Source organism: Balaenoptera ricei, chromosome 16 (genome assembly GCF_028023285.1).
Source record: "Balaenoptera ricei isolate mBalRic1 chromosome 16, mBalRic1.hap2, whole genome shotgun sequence".
NCBI classification, from domain to species: Eukaryota; Metazoa; Chordata; class Mammalia; order Artiodactyla; family Balaenopteridae; genus Balaenoptera; species Balaenoptera ricei.
Genome location: NC_082654.1, coordinates 51,567,259 through 51,579,458, shown reverse-complemented (window position 1 = coordinate 51,579,458; position 12,200 = coordinate 51,567,259).

Genomic DNA, 12,200 nt, shown 5'->3' with positions numbered 1-12,200 from the left:
AACTACTGAAGCCCATGCACCTAGAGCCTGTGCTCCACAACAAGAGAAGCCACCACAATGAGAAGCCCACGCACCGCAACGAAGAGTAGCCCCCACTCGCAACTAGGGAAAGCCTGCATGCAGCAATGAAAACCCAACACAGCCTAATTAATTAATTAATTAAGTAGAAAAAAAATTTTTTTAAATAGATGCAATTGATCCTAGAGTTCTGTTACATCGTCACACTTCCCAAATTAAAAAAAAAAAATTTTTTATTTCATTAATTTTTTCATATTTAGTAGTAAATTTTATAAGCATACAAACTTTCTTGACTATATAGTTTCATATGAGATAATCTTTGAACTATAATGACAGCTCAACACTAATTAATTTTGAAACAAATCTTCAAAGTTAATTTTGTTCTCTGCCCCAGTCAAAATTAAAAGTTAAAAAATAAATATTTGGAGCTTTTTCCTTAACTCTTTGTTATTTATTTTTAAATGCATTGTTTTTATAATTATAAGTCCGTATTTTGTCAAAAGTTATTTAGTATTAAGTATTTGGTTTGTTTACATTATAATTAATCAATTGCAACTTAATAGAATTTCTACTCTTGGGATCAGTGAGATTCTCTTTTTTATTATTGGATATGGTCTCTGTATAAATGTTATATTGGCATCAAAAAAGTATGCTTTTTTTTTTTTTTAACAATCATTCTTTAATTTTATTTATTTATTTATTTATTTATGGCTGTGTTGGGTCTTGTTTCTGTGCGAGGGCTTTCTCCAGTTTCGGCAAGCAGGGGCCACTCTTCATCGCGGTGCGCGGGCCTCTCACTATTGCAGCCTCTCTTGTTGCGGGGCACAGGCTCCAGACGCGCAGGCTCAGTAATTGTGGCTCATGGGCCTAGTTGCTCCGCGGCATGTGGGAGCTTCCCATACCAAGGCTCGAACCCGTGTCCCCTGCATTGGAAGGCAGATTCTCAACCACACTGCACCACCAGGGAAGCCCAAAAAAAGTATGCTTTTTATAAGTATTTTCTATAGTTATATATTTGATATATATGTATTAGTGAAACGTTAATTAATGAAGTTCTCCATACCTTTTTTTAAAATTTTGTCTGCTTAGTGTGTCAAAGACTGAAATTTGTGTTTTGGACTTTCACTATAATTATGGTACTGTCAAATTCTCCTTGGTTTTCTAACAGTTTTTCCTTTATATTTTTCAATGTTTTATTATTCATTTCATGAATATATGTCTTCCTTGTGGATTATTCATTTTAAAATATAAAAAAACTCTCTTGGTATCTGTTTATGCTTTTGCCCTCCCATTTTATCTTGTCTGTTATTAATTTTGCTACATCTGCTTTCTGCATTTGCATTTGTCTAATCTCTAGTTGCTCTTCCCTTCTGCGTTTCTTTTCCCAGCTATTTTGAGGTATAAATGACAAAATTGTAAGGTATTTAAAGTGTGCAACATGATAATTATGTATATATCTATAAACACACACACACACATTGTGAAAGAATTCCCCCCATCAATTTCATTAACACATTTAACACCATATATATTTACTTTTTTTTTTTAAGTGACAACATTTAAGTTTTACTCTCTTAGCAAGTTTTCATTACACAGTACAGTATTATCAACTATAGTCACCATGTTATACATTAGATCCTCAGACCTTATTCATTTTATAACAGAAAGTTAGTACTCCTTTACTAACCTCTCCCTATGTCCCCCACCCCCCAGCCCCTGGCAAACACTTTTCTACTCTCCCTTCTGTGGTTTTTGTTTCAGGCTTGTTTATCTGTTTGTAAATAGCTCATCTTCTAGTTTGCTCTTGTGTTTTGACCCTACCCAAGAGGTTGCTCTTCAATCATTTGCATTATTTTTATAGCTGATATATTTTGGCTTACTGCAAATCTCTTACAATTCCTTACTGTCATCTTTCTTTTTCCTTTTTCCTTCCTTCTTGATTTTTTTTTTTTTCCTCTAACTGATTTGGAAGTTGTAGCTTTCATGGGTAAATCAAAACTCTGCTGAAGCATTCTATACAGTTAAATAAAAATCGATTTTATCCAGTTGGTGGGCAAATGCTATGGCTGGGAATGTGACAATAGCCTGGGATCTCCCCTCTGGGAGCTCCCTTTATTATCCACTGGAGTCTACACAGTTGCTCCCCCCAGTACGGAGGGGAAGATGTTCTTCATTCTCAATCTTACTTCCTTACTGTCCTCCTGACACTCTGTTCTGTCTTATGTGCCAGGTAATATAGATCCATCATTATTTTAACCTCCTATTTAAAAAAAAATTAAACCTACCCAAAAGTTGTACGAATAATACAATGGACACCCACATACTGTTTACCTAGATTGGCCAAATGGTAAGATTTTCCAAATTTACATCGTGTGTGTGTATGTGTGTGTGTGTGTGTGCCAAATCATTTGATATGTGGTAATTATAATGACCCTGCATCCCTAAATACTTTAGTACAAATTTCCTAAGAACAAGGACTCTTTTAATATAACCACATCACAATGATCAAATAATGGAAATCTAATATGCCAAAATTTCTGTTACCAAATATACAACCTGTATTTGAATGTTACTAATCTTCCAGATAATGTCCTTTAGAGCAAAATAAAATATTTTTTCTTCTGGAGGACACCACCTTAGCCAGCTGACCAAAGCTACCATCATCAATATTGGGATAAAACCATTTTAAGAGTTCTCATCACAAGGAGAATTTTTTTTCTTTTCTTCTTTCTTTTCTTTTTATTGTATTGAAGATGGATGTTATCTGAATCTATTTTGATAATCATTTCACAATATATGTAAATCAGACCTTCATGTTGTATGCCTTAAACATATACAGTAATATATATCAATTATTTCTCAATGAAACTGGAAAAAAGCAAAAAATAAACTCACACATCTCTTGATATGAGGTATTGAAAAGGACGCAACATCAGTCTATTCTTGCCAGAAATGCATAACCTGAATCTCATGAGGAAACATCAGATAAACCCAAGTTGAGTGGAATTCTACAAAACAGACCTGTAGTCTTCAAAAAATGCCAAGGTTAAGAAACACAAAGAAAGGGTTAGGAGCTAATTCAGATTAAAAGAGATGTTAAGGACCTGACAACTGAGTACAATATATTACCCTGGATGAGACTGGAATAAAATAGCTCTAAAGCAGGGGTTGGCAAACTATTTCTGTAAAGAGCCAGATCATAAATGTTTTAGGCTTTATGGACCATATGGTCTCTGTTGCACCTACTCAAGTCTGTGGTTGTAATGCGAAAGCAGCCATAGACAACATGTAAACAAATGGGGCATGGTTTTGTTCCAATAAAACTTTACTTATGAAAACAGATGGTGGGCGGGCTGTAGTTTGCAAACCCCTACTCTAAAGGGCATTACTGGGGAAATTGGCAAATTTGAATATGGACAGAGAGCTAGATAATATTTTTTTTTTATTTTATCAGTGTTAAATTTTCTAAAAATTGATAACTGTGTGATAGTTATGTGAAAGAATGTCCTTCTTCTCTTCAGATATACACACTCAGATATAGAGGGAAAATTATGTATGGATAAATAGATTAAATAGATTGATCAATAAATCTTTCATCTATATCCAAGTGCTAATCTAGGGTCATGGCTTTAATGGGAAATGATTTCTCCCCTTTTCTTTCTTTTTTATGGTTTTGATGTTTTTGAAGAATCAAACTGTTTTTTTTTTTAGACTATCCCTCAATTTGCATTTATCTCGGGATTAGATTCAAGCTATACATTTTTGGTACAACTACTATAAAAGCAATATTCTGCTCTATTCAGCACATCAAACCAGGAGGCACATGATGCCAATTTATGCCTTTATCAGTGAGGTTAGCATTGATCACTCGGTAAACAAGGGGTTTTCCAGATTACTCCACTGTAAAAGTAATTTGGTTCCTCATTCTTATTATTTTAAAATTTATTCAAACAGCCTTCCTAGTGAGATCTGACAACTTCCTCTGTTCAGAGGAGCCATCATTTTTTGTATTTCATACACTTGCATAAAAGAACCATCTGCATTGTGTCGATGATCTTCAAACTCTATAGATGCTTGTGAAATCTTCTTGTAAGAGTTGACATTCGTTTCTGCCACATTAAAAATTCTTTCCATTATATTTTCATGTAAAAGTGCAACACAGAGGCCAGGCCTCTTCGTCATGTGGGTGGGCCCCTTGTTGAGGCCCAGTATGCTTAAGAACACACTCTTGTATTTAAAGGTTGTTGTGTGAATAGCAAATAACTTCCACAGCTGGGTGTGAGGTGATGGCATTGATTCATAGAGCTTTCAGGACTGCTATGATTTGCATTACTATAGTTGGAAGGTTTTATTAAAAGTTATACATTATAATAACCTAGTTTTTTTTAATGAATATGGGTCTTAAGATATTGATGTACCAGCTACACAGCTAATTAAGAGTCCTGAAAATAAGAAATACCAAGTTTAAGGTTTTCAATGTTTTAAATGACTTTTAGAACTGAGAACGTATAGGTTTGGTTATGAATGTGGTCCACCAAAATGATTTTCTTTGCTTCAGCTGCACACCTCACGGGGCACTAGTAAGCAAGCTGGGATCCAGAGAGCTCAGGCACATGCAAATCTGTCATCATATCTACTTTAAAAATTGGGCATCCTGGCACAGTGATGGGCATATGATAAGTTGCATGTGAAATGAATAAATGAATATGCTCATTAAAAGAGAGGAAGTCTTAACTCCAAACAGAGCAACGGGGTTAGTAGTGTGGGTACATCCTTCCTGAGGAATTAGGCAACATGATGTGCTTAGCTGTGATGGAAAAGGCCAAGCACCTTGCAAAGCCAGTGGATTAAGAGAATTCTCAAGCTCAACACATTGGAGATGAAATAGGAAATCATTTGATGTTCCTTCACCTTGATGGATGGGACCATGTAGTACATTTTGGCTTTGAAAACAAATATACCCAGAAGAGTGAAAGGGAGGTGACTACTGAAAGAGAGTAAACTCAGAAGTCACTGTCCTTCCAATTATCTTCAGAAGAGATAAAGATTTATTGAAGGATGTTTGTTCAGGATGATCAATGGTTTCCTGTCTGGCTCTGGGTACCCAGCAGAAAATTTTCATTTTCTGTAGTGAACGGAAGATACCAATTTATCTCTTTTTCCAGAGGCTGCGCTTTGCTGGAGGGGCAGAGAGTGAGCACACCTAACTCAGGCTCTTCCATCATGATCTTCATACAGTGGGGTTTGATAAATTCTCCTTATGAAAATATCCTGCAGTGCATTGGCTTCCTACAGGAAGTTTTGGTGGTTGTTCCTCTCAGACATGGGCCAGCAGAACACTTGGGCAGAAGTGAATGTGGGAGGAGTGGGCAAGGGTGCTGAGGTACAGCCAGAGCACACAGTTACTTGTCCGGCTCTGAGATCTGTGGGACAGAATCAGTGCTGATCAAAATTTAACCTGAGAAGCCCAGAGCCACTCCAGCAGTAGCCAGGGAACCAAAGCTTCTAGCTGGAGCTGAGTTGTAAGATGAGGGTGGTGGGACAGGACGCAGTATAGCTGTTTCTTTTGGTCTCATTGGCCAGCCATGTGTTGACGAGCTTTCATCCCCAGAGCAATGCTCACTCCCAAATGCCCACTCTGTTTCTGCAACCCAAGTCTAGGCAGCGATCCTCACTGTGTGGTCTGACAGAAGGCGGGGACTTTTGGCAACTACTTGTGGTAGGAAACAAAAAAAGGTTTTCCAGCATGATGTTCCTGATGCTAATGGGGATTTCCACTCCCCTGGGAGCCTGCATCCCTTCCTCATTCCTGTCTACGCATCCACCTTAACTATTCTTCCTTTCTCAGAGACCCCGCTACACTGTTAAAGGCCCTGGGTAGCTGCAGCTCTTCTCCATGTATGTGATTTGCTTCTAACCCAATTTTCCATCTGAGTTAACAAGACCAAGTGAGGTGAAGCAATTTGACCTTGATCCCCAGTGAGCCTGGGACTGAGTCTGCATTTAGCAGAGAACTCACCTCTTGCCTCCCAGGGCTGCTCCCAATAGCCACTATGTCCCTGAGCCTTTCGGCTGTGCTTGGATGTGGGTGAGATTAATATCTACTTAAGCACCAGATGGATGTTTGCCAACCCATATCACCTGCCAGGCCATGCTGAAGAGTCCTTCATCCCTCCTAAGCCAGGCACCATCAATTCTTCCATCCATCCATCCATCCATCCATCAACTTTTGTAAGTTAGTAAGACAAAGTTTCCAAAGGGCATGCTTGTCCCTCACAGTGCGGTGGGAGGTGGTCTGTGGCTCAAGGCAGTCCATTCAGTTCGGCAGAAAACCTCTGGCAGAGACTGGATTTAAGGGGACAAGGATTTCCCCTAGAAAGAGGTATGTGGCAGTAACTAGGCAGGAATTTCAGACCCCAGAAAAGTATGGAGAGCAGGAGAGCAAAGTAAGAAATGAGGCAAAGGTACAAATGCATTGCATTGGGAATATATGGTGGAGATCAGTAGAAGCTCGCACTCTACCACGGATAAAGCAACAATCCAGGGTTAGAGCAGTGGGACAAATCCAGTCCCTGTCTGCAAAGGCCTGGCCTGCTGAAACTCAGCTGGCTTTACTTAGGGCCTGGATGGCCTGGATGTGAAGGTTCCAAGCCTCGAGGACTCAGAGGGAGTGTGATTGCTGAGGTCAGAACCCAACACAAATGTGAGAAGATAAGCGCAAAAGGGAGTCATCTGTTCCAGGGAGGGGAGAACAGGTGGCAGGCAAGTGGTCCCGGCAAAAGGCTGAGATGGACCCAAGTATCCAGAGTGGACATTCAGGTAGAGGGTAGGCAGACAATTGGCAGATGGGTGGCAGCTGGTGTCCGGCACTCATACAGGTGGGCAGCCAGACGGTTCCCATTGTAAAGATAGCTGGCAACGCCTGACTATGGTCTACATGAGGTCCAGGCAAGTCACTGATGGGATCTGAGCTCAGCAGAGACTCAGGTGAACAGAGAGGTGGCACCACAGGATGGCCAGGCATTCAGAGAGCATCGTGGAACCCCGCCAAGTCCATGTATCCCTCACTATCCAAATTGTCTGCTATCCAAACTCGAGTATTGAACAGGGCTGGGTGGGTAGGAATTCTCGGATCAGGGACCCAGTCTCATGAAGATTGAGTTCCATAGAGTAGATTATCCTGAAACTGGAAAGACTGGGAAAGACCTCGATGCCAGGTTAGTGAATATAGGTTTCCTAAATAAGTGCTACATGGCCTTTACTGGTAAGGTCTCAGTCCTATGAGAGGTCAGACAGGCTATAATGTCTGGAGCCACTGGACAGTGTACCATTTAAGATTCCAGTTCCTTGTACACCTGTTCCCCATCCTGTAAGAGGCTCTGTTTGTGACAGAGCAAACAACAAGGGCTGGGCGTAGCTGGGGGTCGAGCCATCACCAACTCTGTGGTCTCACGTGGCTCGGCCAAGCCTGGCTTCCACACAAACTCTTTGACCTCACATGGCCCTGTGGCTCCCCGCTCTGCTCTCTTTCAGCTCCTCAAATGGGTCACACTGTCTCCTTCCACAGGGTCTTCATACTTGCTTTTCTACCTGCCTAAAACCATCCTCCCTCTCCCCTTCACCACCTCTGCATCCTTTAGACCTCAGCTCAGCCATCACCTCCTTTGGGAAGCCTCCTCTGACCCCCTGAGGAGACATACACTCCCTCCGAGAGCACCATGGCGAGCACTTACTTGTGACAGTTGTAACCATATATCCATTCTTGTGACTGTCTGATTAGTGTGCAGCCCCTTCCCTGAGCTGTAATGTCACTTATTTCATTCACTCCAGCTTCCAGAACAGGACATGATCCCCTGTAGATGTCCAGTGAAGGGCTGTTGAATGAATGAATGAATGAATGAATGAATATCCTTGGGGAGCACACTCACAGCCTCAAGCTTATATTTACATACATGCACAATGTGGGCAATGAAAGTAACCTGCCAGCATGATCGTGGTGAGGATTCAATCATAAAGCATCTATATATATCCTCCCAGGGTGCCTGGCACACGGTGGCACCCCTTACCTTCCAGTTCTTTTGTTCTGTTCTTCCCAGTACCCAAGACAGATGAGGCCTCCTTTCCCCTGCCTGGGGCTCTAATCTGCACTTAGCCTTGAGAGAGACACAGCATGCTAAGGGTACTGATTAGGGTGCCAAACTGACCTATAGCGTGGCCATGGCAAGGCTTTATTTCTCTTAAGCCTCACTTTTCTCACCTGTAAAGTGGGGATTTTAATTATACTTGCCTCACAGGGTTGTCATTTATGATACATGGCACAGTGCTTAGAACAGTCTCTGACGTGAGATTCGGGAATTGGTGGTTGTTGTTACTCTATATATCTTTATATCTCTGTCACAGGGACCCAATTAGACACTCGTGGGAAAGGAATTCTTTGGAAAGACTCCTATCAGCAGCACTGCCCTGCATATGTATTTAACTTCAGGTGATCTGTACAGGTCTGGAATTAGAACCAGGACAATTAATGAGCCTCCTTTGAGCAGGACAGGGTTAAGCTCTGCCTTACCCCAGTGGAGATGGAATTTGCTTAAGCTCTGTCTTATGATGGGGCATGGTCACCTGCTCTGCAAGCTGCATGGTACATGGGTCCCAAAGACTTCAATGATTCTTCAGTATTACTAGGGTCAAAGAGGAATATTGAGAGCAACTGAACCATATACACTATGCAATGAATGATAGGCAATTATACATAGCTGCTTTGGGTGCACACACACATAGGTACTCATCAAGCTATAATTAGTTTGCTTTGGGATTCTCTGATCATTATCTCTGATTATTATCTCTGATCATTCCCTCAACACCAAATTGAAGAGCTGCTTGATCTTCTTGGTCAAGTATCTCCAAAGGAAATCTCTCTTCCTTAGTGATGTTGTCTTCCTCTTCTCTGCTTCTCCCTAGTTCACTCACTTTTCCATTTTCACTATTGCAGATTAAAAAGATACTGTAGCCTTTGAAACCACGGGGACCAGAGCTCAGATGACTTCTGTGCCATTTATGAAGTCTATAGCCTCTGGCTAGTTGTTAAGCTTTCTGAGTCCATTTCCTCCATTAGAGAACCAGAATAACAATCGCCCTAATAGTATTGGTATAAAGATTAAATGTCATCATTAAGGTAAAACACCTTGAAACATGCCTGGCAAGAGGAGGCAAAGTAAGTGATAATTCTCTGTTTTTTCTTCCATATTTTAGTGCACTTTGGACTCATCTCATATTTACTTCAGGGTTTTACACTAACTACAGAAAACTTTTCAACCGCCCTTTCTCAAAGTTTGGATTTTAATCTAGAACCTTCATCAGCCACATAAAAAAGCTCTCACTGCTGCTGCTCCTATTTTGCTGTTCTTCAGAACTGTGCACTTCTTGAATTTGGGTACATCTCCTCTGCCTTAATTCTAAATTGATTATTTGAAACAGATTTGGTTTCTCTTTTTCTCTCTGCGTCATTTTGGGAGGAGGAGATTTTGGATTGCCATGGCTTTTTGTGGCAAGAGAACCACTTTCAAATTAAATGCCCATTAAAAATTTCCCTCTAGTTGGCAAAGTCATTGCAAATTTCAAAGATGGCCCTAAGTAATTTAACCATCTCTTGCATTGCCATAGTGATACAGACAGAGCAAGAAGTAGCTACTATTCATACTGTATTTGGACCTGAACCCTCTTGTGCTTAAAACTGAGAAGAGGGTCCATATGTTTGGCCTGGAGTGGCAGGGGCTTTGGAAATCAACCATTGTAGTTGGCAGGGGTGTGGATCCCTGGGCTGGTCAGGGTGGAGTGTTCGCATAATTGAGAGTAATTATGTTGACAAAATGGGGAAGTGTAAGGGCACCTTGTAATTACAAACAGATGTGTTTGAAGAATGGCAACCAGTCTTTCAGGGGCCCCACAGACCGATGCTTCAGCATGAACTCATATCCCCAGTGGGACAGAGAGGCTTCAGCACCTCTGATGACCCAAACATGGCAAGCCAGAGTGATTGAGCTATTTTCAAAGAAAACTGTACACCAGGAAATCAGATGAGGAGGGTAATATAGTAAGAAAAACATCAGTTTTAGAACCAAATGGTCTAGTTTAAATAGCAGATATACTACTTAATAGCTGGGGGATTTCACGGTAGCTATATGAACAATCTATCTTGCTTTCCTTATCTCTAAAATGGGTAGAATAATACCCACCTTGTGGAGTTGTTAGTAGAACTCATACAGTATAGGTAAATTGTCTAACACATAACAGGCACACAACAGTTGCTAGTCCAACCAATGTCATCGTTGTAGTCTCCTACCTGATCTCCCTGCTTCTATTCTGACCCCAGGATTTTCTGTTCTCTGGAGGAATTTTTTAAACGTAAGTCAGAACACACACCGCTCAGAACTTTCTAATAGCTTCCCATTACACTTGGACTAAAATCCAGGATCTTCCTCCGGTAAGATCTGGGCCCAGCTCTTGGGGTTCTCCAACCTCCTCTGTTTCCACTTTCCCTCTTTCTAGTGCCTGCCACCCAAGATTTTCTCTTGGTTCTTTAAGCATGTGAAGTTTGTGCCACAGATGTTTGCATTCTTGGCTACTTCTCATCACTCATTTCCCAGCTTCAATATGATAACTCAAAAGAGACTTTCCTCGACCACTGTCTTGGCTGTGTTTCCTAGAAATAGAGCCTGAGAGAAGGGTTTAGGAGCACACACTTTGTTTAAAGTGTATATGTAGGAAAAACCTACAAAGGGGTGAGGGCAGCAAGGAGGGCAAGAGAAAAAGAGAACCAGGACATGGTCTGAGATGTGATCTTAGGTAATGTCTACCTTGGCCTGATCTATGGGTTGTGATGGTCGTGGGGGATCTGGAGGGTAAATCATTCCTCATAGGTGGTCGGCCTTGAAGGAAGGAGCCAGGCTTTTGTACCACTGTATCAGTCCATCACTGGCTGACTCCAAGGCATATCCTACCAGCCAAGGACAATTTTCTTGAGAAGGTCTCACATTTAAGCCACTGGCCACAGGATTATCCTCTAGCAGCTGGAGGATGTGTGCCCTGGCTTGACAATAGGATCTAGCAGGGCATCAGCTCACCTGCTGCAACCACCTGGCCCAGCATTGCCATCTACGCACTGTCACATAAACCTAGCTTAACTTTTGGCTTACATTTATTCTCTGATATTTTTCTTGCTTAATTACTGGTTGATTTTCTGTCTCCCTGACTAGAGCATAGGATCTTGAAAGCAGTTACTTCGTCTGTTTTGTTCATAGCTACATCTCTAGACTCTAGAACAAAGGCTGGTTTAATGAGTGAGTGTTGATTGCCATCCACCTTCTCCTGGAATGGGGAAAAACAATTGTGTTCAGACAAAGAATGCGTTAAAAGCAAAATGAGAGGACCGACTTGTCCATTGTCCTTGTCATGGTTACCTGCTCCCTGGAGTTCCTTTGTTTCCTCGGCCATTTTCATGTTCCATCAGTGGAAAGTAAAGTTGGCTGCTTTTTTTAAAAAACAAAAAGCATTCCACAGAAACTTGCTTATAAACCATGTTTTCTGAAACGATGATATGTGTCACCAGGGAGGCAAAGTCAGCTCTCAGCACTTATCCTGAAATATTTACAGAACAGATTTGAAGAAAGGGAAGGGAAGAGCTGTCCCCAGAAGCTTATTTCCACAGTTTATTTAATATGACTCCCCCTCCCCCCAAAATATTCCCCAACCAGTTAATTGCTACTGGGGCCAAATTTTATGGAGTAAGTATTTCCTGTGGATGAAGTGGTTCTCCCCCCAGATCATTCATGGGTATCAAAGCACAATCTGTTATGTGCGGTACTGTTGTTGTCTCCCTCTCCCTTTTCGTCTTTGGGGAAAGGAGATTATGGCCAAATAGCAACATGTTAGAGGATTAATAGGATAATGAGATGTGTACTTCTGTCTCATACCGTCTCTACACAAATCACACACACACAACCCCCGCTGAAAGAGGATGGCTGCCAACAGCTTTTGTAGCAGCCTTTCTGAAGGTTCCAGCTTCCCATGGACCCTCTGGCCATCAAAAATTCAGATTGTCTAACAAATTCCGGACCATTTAAATAAGGAGCCAGAGGCATGAGGAAAATACGGCAATACAGTTGCATGTAGGAAGGCATGAGAAG